The sequence below is a fragment of the Vicugna pacos genome, chromosome 24, assembly GCF_048564905.1.
Source record: "Vicugna pacos chromosome 24, VicPac4, whole genome shotgun sequence".
In the NCBI taxonomy this organism is placed as follows: domain Eukaryota; kingdom Metazoa; phylum Chordata; class Mammalia; order Artiodactyla; family Camelidae; genus Vicugna; species Vicugna pacos.
Window position 1 is genome coordinate 25,799,252 of NC_133010.1, and position 7,261 is coordinate 25,806,512.

The following is a 7,261-nucleotide window of genomic DNA, read 5'->3' on the forward strand; positions in this document are numbered from 1 at the left end:
CGGCCTGATGTAAAATCTTGGGTCTATATTTTCCATGACTTTCTCTAAAAACACTGCTAAGTTGTTGCCTTACTCGTGTGTCATGTTTTAGGAACTGGGAGGCGGGTCTAAGTCTCTCACCCTTTTAAATGACTGGGTCTTTTTGCTTGGAAGCTTTGAGGATTTTCTCTTTATCTTTAAATTCTAGTAATTTCACCAAGACATGTCTCGGAGCCGAGTGTTCCTGCCCAGGTGCCCAGGCCCTGGCTGTCGGCTCCGGCTGCCTCTCCCCGCGCAGTCCGCCCGCCGCAGTGCCACACGCTGTCCCTTCGCCGCGGCCTCCGACCAGCCGGGCGGTGTGGTCACCCAGGCCTCTCTCGTGTCGGCCGCTTTCTCCCTGAGCCTGTCGGCTTCGTCTTCACATCACTGGCACTCTTTCAGCGACGTTTCCGCCTTTCTTCAGCGTACTCCTCGAATATGCAGGTACGTCTCTCTGTTGTGCGCCTCACGCCTCAGTTTCCGTGTCTGAGATCATTTTGTCTTCCTTCCTTTTCTTTCCTGAGATCCATGCACTCGCTCTTCATTTCTTCCGTTTCTGCCTGTTTCCGCGTCGGCTGTTGAATTTCGGATTCGGGCGGGGCTAGAGACCCGGCAGTGCTTGCTGGGGTTTCACTCGGCGGCGTGGGTGTTACCTGCCGCTCACCTCCCGCGCACTCGGGGGCGCGGCTCCCGGTGCCGCGGCAGGTTCGCCCGCACGCGGTGCGCTGCCCCGGCCGCTGCGCGGGGAGTGCGGCCCGCCTGGCGGGGGCGCGGGGGCGGGGCTGCCTGCGCGTTCTGCCCCCCGCGCCCCGCGAGCCCGGCGGCGGCTCCGCCCGTGGCCTCTGCCCTCCGCGCTAGCCATCCTCCTCCTTGTACAGCTTCTCCCCCGGAAGCGACGCCCTTTGAAGATTGCCCCCTCCGGTCGCACTCAGTCACGGGGCGTCTTTGCACTTCAGTGACTTGGGGTCCCTCTGGGGGGCCCCCCGAGGCTCCCACGTCCCTCCTCCACTGGGTTTCCCAGCGCCCCGCTTCCGGAGTCCGGAGGTGGGAGCACGGCCGAGTCCGCTGGGGCTGGGCGCTTCCTCTCCGACTCACGGTCACTTACGGCTCGGACGTCCTCCCCCCCCGCCCCTCCCTGGTGTCCTGCAGCGGTTTCCGGGGGGGGGGTCCAGATGCGTGGAGCTGCTGTGACTTCTACAACCCAGAATGTTTTATGTCTTCTTGATACACATCAAAGGAAAAATTGCACCTGAGGTCTTGAAGATTAAAAAATGAGGTGCCTTGTGATGATTTTCAACACTTTGGAGGGTCCCAGAGTGTCTTGCATTTTAACGTTAACTCAGTGCCATGTGATAAACAACATCTTCCAAAACGTGATATCCTTGGAGGTCAAAACAATGAGGCATGTCCCTGGTGGTGTCACCATCAGGAACCTCTGCAGCGACCTTGCCTGACTCTGCAGCCCTGTGACTCTTCACACCATGGTTCAGCGGACAGAGGGAGGCCGCCCAAGGCGCTGAGCTATGGGGAGGGGACAAGGTCCCTCAGAAGACCTCCCCTCCCAGCACGCAGCCCCTCAGTCTTTGCTGATGACAGCCACTCTGATGTCTGGCTGCAGTGTTTCTGCTCACATTGGCACCAAATTGCAATCCACCGTATCCTGGTGTTTGTCTCAATCAAAGAGAAGGAAAAGGATGAGTCTCTGACCAAGTGCAGTTACACAGCATGTGACATCTCTGCCGTGTTTTCTCTTCGCCCTGAGCCATCCTTCCCGCCAGACAGAGATACAGGAACAGAGACACACAAACACAGACAGACACAAAGCCTGCCCTATGTCCATGGTCCAGCCAGGTCTCCCGTGAGCCCCCTTCAAGTGCAGTGGGTACCTGGGATCCAACAGTCCTTAATCAGAGGAGGGGCAGGCAGCTGTGGGCGTCTCCTCCACCCCGCGTGGCCCTGCTCCCAGCTCGGGGGGCTGCACGGAGGCCCTGCCTCTCGTAGCTTCCATCAGCCGAGCCTACCTTGAGGGGCCGGGTCTCTGCCTTCATCAGAGAACCTTGGTCCTCAGGACGTGGTGGTGTGTTGTGGAGGGAGCGCAAAGGGGAGGGTCAGGCTCTGTGAACATCTCATTTCTGGTGCAGAGGGCAGGGGGCTCACAGGGAGCAGCGGCCTTGACCCCGCTTGGTCCTCTCTCTGTGGTCCTGGCCCCACGCTGCCTCCTTTCCCACGTCCTGTGAGCAGCTGCACAGGGCAGCCTTCCCAACAGGAGAGGAAAAAACGAAAATCACAATATGGAATTCTGCGGTTTTTCTGCAGCATTTCCGCAGCTCCAAAGATTTCTTTTGTGCAAAAACAAAAGGAAAAAAAAAGCCTTTCATCTGCCAAGATTTTTACTTATCACATATGAAAGGAAACCGTCTTCCACACATTTTTGAAATGCTTTAAAAGTGGGTATCAAAGAGTCCGAGGCCCATTAATCTAAATTGCTTTAACACTTAGAGAAGAATAAAAGGCACTTTCTAAAATCTGCAAATGAGTGTAACCTACAAAATTACAGATTAAATGCTGGGGGTGGGGGATAAAAACCCTGAGGTTGTCAGCTTGGAACAAGCATCTTTAAAGGGAGAGAGAAATATTACTTCAATATTTTTAAATCATGTTTTGAAATAGATGAGAAAAAGAAAGATATGTACACAGACACGATGGAAAGAAACGGGGAAAAATTCTAGTTTGGCTAAAACTGATCACCGTTACATTTCATTCAATAAAGTTTACCCAGGAGGGATCAGATGAGCTCCATGGATAGGCAATTTTTACCATCTTTGCAGAAACCCTTATATATGGATCTAAACTATTAAGTCACTTCTCCCCCCTGGAAAAAGGTACGAAGTTCTCCAGATTTAGACCTGAATCCTCAACTGACACAGTTGGTAGGGAAGGGGTCATCCTGCCTTTTCTTTTCTGTCTCTGCGTTTGAATTTATTATCCAGTATCTGATAGTAGAAATAGAATGGACGGTCTGTAACATTTGATAGTTTTGATTCTGCAGTCCCAGCCAGGTCGGGAAAGCTGTCATCCTGTTATAACACCTTAAATTTACATCCTGTGTGTCTCTAAGGAACTAGTAGAGTTTTACCAGACAATTTTTACATCTAATTTATCCCATCACCATCCCTGACAGGTGGGTTCTGTGGAGCCGGGGTTGGCAGGGCCCCCCCACTGAGCAGTAATGAAGGTGAAGACCAGGCTGTATTGCACACCTACTGTGCGCCAGCCTCTGTCCTTTGCATTCTGTCTCTCATTCAATCCTTGTGCCATTACTGTGTGGTTGACATTCGGGACAGACACTCACAATTCTCCAGCCTCCCCAGAAATGCATAGTCCAGTTCCCCCGACCCCTGGGGTCCCGCTGACTGTGGTCCTTACTTCGGTGACTGGAAAGTGAGCAAATGGGACATCGCAGGGACTTCAGAAGGCATGTGCACTGAAGCTTCTTGAAACATTATCACCACGTGAATGAGCCCAGGCCAGCCTTAGACACCTGTAGCCCAGTCACCCCGTCACGGCCGACAGCTGGACACGAATGAGGCCACCGTGGACTCGCCAGTAGGCAGCCAGCCGGCCAGCCGACCTCACCCCCATGTACAAGCCCAGCTGAGACTGGCCAAGGGAAGTCTAAACCAGAAGAACCACTCAGCAGAGCGTGAGCCAAAATAAATGCTTTTCCACCCGTGACGCTGGCAACAGTAAACAGCCAACCCAGCAAGACTAACCCCGTTTTACAAAACAGAAAGCTGGGCTCAGAGAGGCTTGGTCATTCGCCCAAGGTCTTCAGAGTCAGGACTGTCTGATTACAAAGCACGTGTAGGACCCCTGGCATGGGAAGAAAATTTGGGGAAATTCCACGTGTTAAGCTTGAAAATGAAAATACTGCACCATTCTGGCTGGCCTCAAAGATTTTGAAAATAGTTGAAGACAAAGTCGACCTATATTTGGAGTTGATGTCAGTAGGGCCAAGGAATAGAACTTTCAAGAAAGCAAAATTTATGTCAAAAAGAGAAATAAAGTGAAGACATCCAGAGTGATTTACAACAGAACAGTTGGCCACAGAGGGCATTACACCAGCAGCTAAGTGACACCCCCAGGTCAGTGACTCCCTCTTTGGGAATGTGTCCTGGGGGTGAGAACAGCACCCTTCCCTGCTCCGGGGTCCGTGTCCCGAGGGACGTGACGCGTCAGACCTTCTCTTAGAGTCTCGGCAATTCAAAGCAAGGACTGGGGGTGAAATCTGGCCCAGATGGAGATTCACATCGCCTCTGATGCGGTCAGTTGCCTTCGGGCTCACCTTTCACAATGGGGGCAGTCGTCAGCCTGACCTTCTGACCACGATTTTCTGCATCTCATGAAAGGCCACCCCAACACCTCTGTGCAGAACTACACCTTCCAATGATGCTGGCTTCAGTGACTTAGTGATCTACAAATCTTTAACATGTTGCTACATTCCAGCGTGTGTTATACTCAGCATCACTCTTTGCTGAGAGAATTACACAGTGATTCAAAGAATTATCATTGTCAAGCATAAACCTGACACCATGTAAAATGTAAATAAAACACACCTCCCTGGACTGTTTTGAGAATTTTGAAGAAAAAAAAGGAGCGACATAACTACAAGGAAAACTCCTTTCGGTAAAAAATAATGATCACTCAGAACATTGTTTCAGGGTCCTGTCGAGGTGTGACTCAGCCACTGAAAGGGCTCGACGTTCTCTTTTAATTAGTTTATTTAAATGTTTTTAATTGGATTGAACGTTGCTTCCTATAAAGAAAGAAATTCACATGCAGCGACCAGAGCAAGCAACCGAGTCTCTGTACCTGTTTCCCATAAGAGTTTCTTTGCTTAGTTGTGTGTTTTTTAGACTCTGTCCATCAGTGGAAATGGCTCTGGGCATCTTCTGTGGACTCAGGTTTACATTTCACATTTGAGTGAGCCGGTGACGTCTGGTGTTAGGGAAGTTTGTACAGAGATCCCTGCCCCCCTCCCCCGCTGCCGCCACCCCCGATAGTCCTCTGATAATGACCATCAGCATAAAAGCCTGATGTCATCTGGGAGGGGCTGGAGCAGAGCATTCACTCCACGTGGCTCAGAGCGGGGTAGTTATATTACAGAACAAAGACACATCCCTAACAATATTCTGTATCGTTTTTAGCTACCGGGGCAGTAAAATAGATATCTCCACTGTTAGACCCTTGTCAGGGTCTCAGAAGCACACCTGTCACACTTAGGGACACTTCAGCAGGGTCTGGGTCATTGGCTGTCACCTCTGTTTCTCATGATCTCTGCCGCCAGGAAAGAGCTTCTACTGCGTCCCTCTCCAAGGTGATGGCCGTTTAGACCCGACGGCCAACGGCTGCTCCATTTTTCCAGTGGTTACTGCAGGACAGTGATAACAGAAATTTTCATGTTCTGAGATATAGGTAAGTCATTCTTGCTTATACACAAGGTGACTTGAATTTGATGCTAACTAAAGCAGCCTGTTTGTGGCCTATCAAACATACATTGTACATCTGCTTTAATTATTAGAGAAAAGAGCACGCTGACCGGAAGTAAAGAAAGTCCATGTTAAAAATCCAGATTAAATGCCGCCCTTCCCGGGACGCCAGTGCTGGTCCTCCTTTGATGATGAGACCCCCCTCCCCGGGTGCGGAGGCCACGCTCACTCACCCTGTACAAGCTGGTCTGTCTTTTTTTTGAAGACCTTGAAGGAATATATCCCTGACTTAATAATAAGTATTTGTTCTGACAAAATACAAAACTACTGGAAATCCTGCTTCTCCGGAGCAACGCTTCAGCCATCTGAGAAGTGGGCTCTCAGGCCAGTCCTCAGTTTGGGCTCAAACAAAACTCCTTCCTCCTCTTCTTACTGATTGATTGTTGGTTGTGTGTGTCGACAGGAGGTAAGAGCCCTCCTCCAGCTGGCCTCCGTGAGCCTGCGCCCCGACCCCTCGTCCTGGTCCCTCCTGGTGGCTCCTCCTGGGTCACCCGAGAGACCTGCCCACGTCTCGCGATGACAGCGCCTGTTCTCTCGCGAGATGTGGGCACGTCCAGCTCCAGCGGCCACGGGAGGCGCCTGAGAGGAGGCAGGGCGGGCTGGCGTTCCGAGCTGGCGTCCCCCAGAAGGTCCGGCTTTAGGAGGAGAGGAGTAACTAGGTAACAGCCGTGTGTCGCGGGACGTTCGGACGAGTGCCTCTCTCAGTAACTCCCTCATTCCAGAAGGAGGTGCGGGCGGGTCTGTGGTCCTGCAGCGCCTGGCTCGGCCCCCTGCGAGGGCGCGAGGGGGTGCCCTGTGAGGTTGGGGCGGAGGGTTCCCGTAGGGAGATGGCGCGGGGATGGGGGCACGGGCGCTACCGTCCGTTCTCAAGTCCAGTGCGGAGCTTTCGGGGAGAACCCCGAGGGGGCGGAACCCTCCGCAACGCCTTGAGGGTGCAGGTTGACATCCGGCTGGCAGGTGAGTGGGGGCTGAAATCGAGAACACGTCTTCTGATTTGCCGCGGGCGCCACTGACGTTGTCCTGAAGGTCAGCTCCTCAGGGCCAAGCCGGCCGGGAAGCAGTCGGTGTGCTCTGGGGGGCGGGGAGACCCCGGAGAAGGAGGCTGCATGTGGCCGGCCACTGGCCACCCAGGGCGGGGGGAGAAAGTAAAGCTGCCCTGGCTGGAGGGCTGCACCCAGCCTCTCTCTGCAGCGAGGGGCTCGTGCACCCCCGCAGGGAGCGGGAAAGGTCAGGGACAGACTATCTCATCCCGTCAGCGAATATTCCACCAACAGCAGCATTCAAAGCTGGTGAGGGCGCGGCGAGAGGGCCACCCTGAGGTACGAGAATTTCAGTTGTTGAAAACCTTCTGAAAAGCAAATGGCAGCAGATAACCAAAGCCTCCCAGATACTTAAACCATGTAACTCAGCAATTACTCTAATTACACTTTCTGGGACTCCGTCCAAAGGAAATAAATGAATATACTGCTTTTATGCATATATGGAAAATAATTTAAGTGACCCAAATGTCTAACATAAGTACAAAAAAGTTATTAATCTTTGGTACTTCAGTTGAGTATAGGCATTAAAATTGTGTTTTCAAGGCACTTTTAAGGCCTAAAACAATATTAAGTGAAGAAAAAGATGAATTCTAACAATGCATAGAAAAAAAGACCAGGAGAAAATACACTAAAATGTAAATAATGGTTCTCTCT

General features: G+C 52.0%; 1 long non-coding RNA gene across 1 annotated transcript; it reads right to left on the reverse strand.

Moving 5' to 3' along the window:
- Window positions 1-4,041: 4,041 nt before the first annotated feature.
- Window positions 4,042-6,153, reverse strand: LOC140688936 (uncharacterized). The gene is made up of 2 exons (XR_012063759.1): window positions 5,741-6,153; window positions 4,042-5,449 (listed from the first exon to the last, which is right to left on the reverse strand). It is a non-coding gene; the product is annotated as an uncharacterized lncRNA (long non-coding RNA).
- Window positions 6,154-7,261: the final 1,108 nt, after the last annotated feature.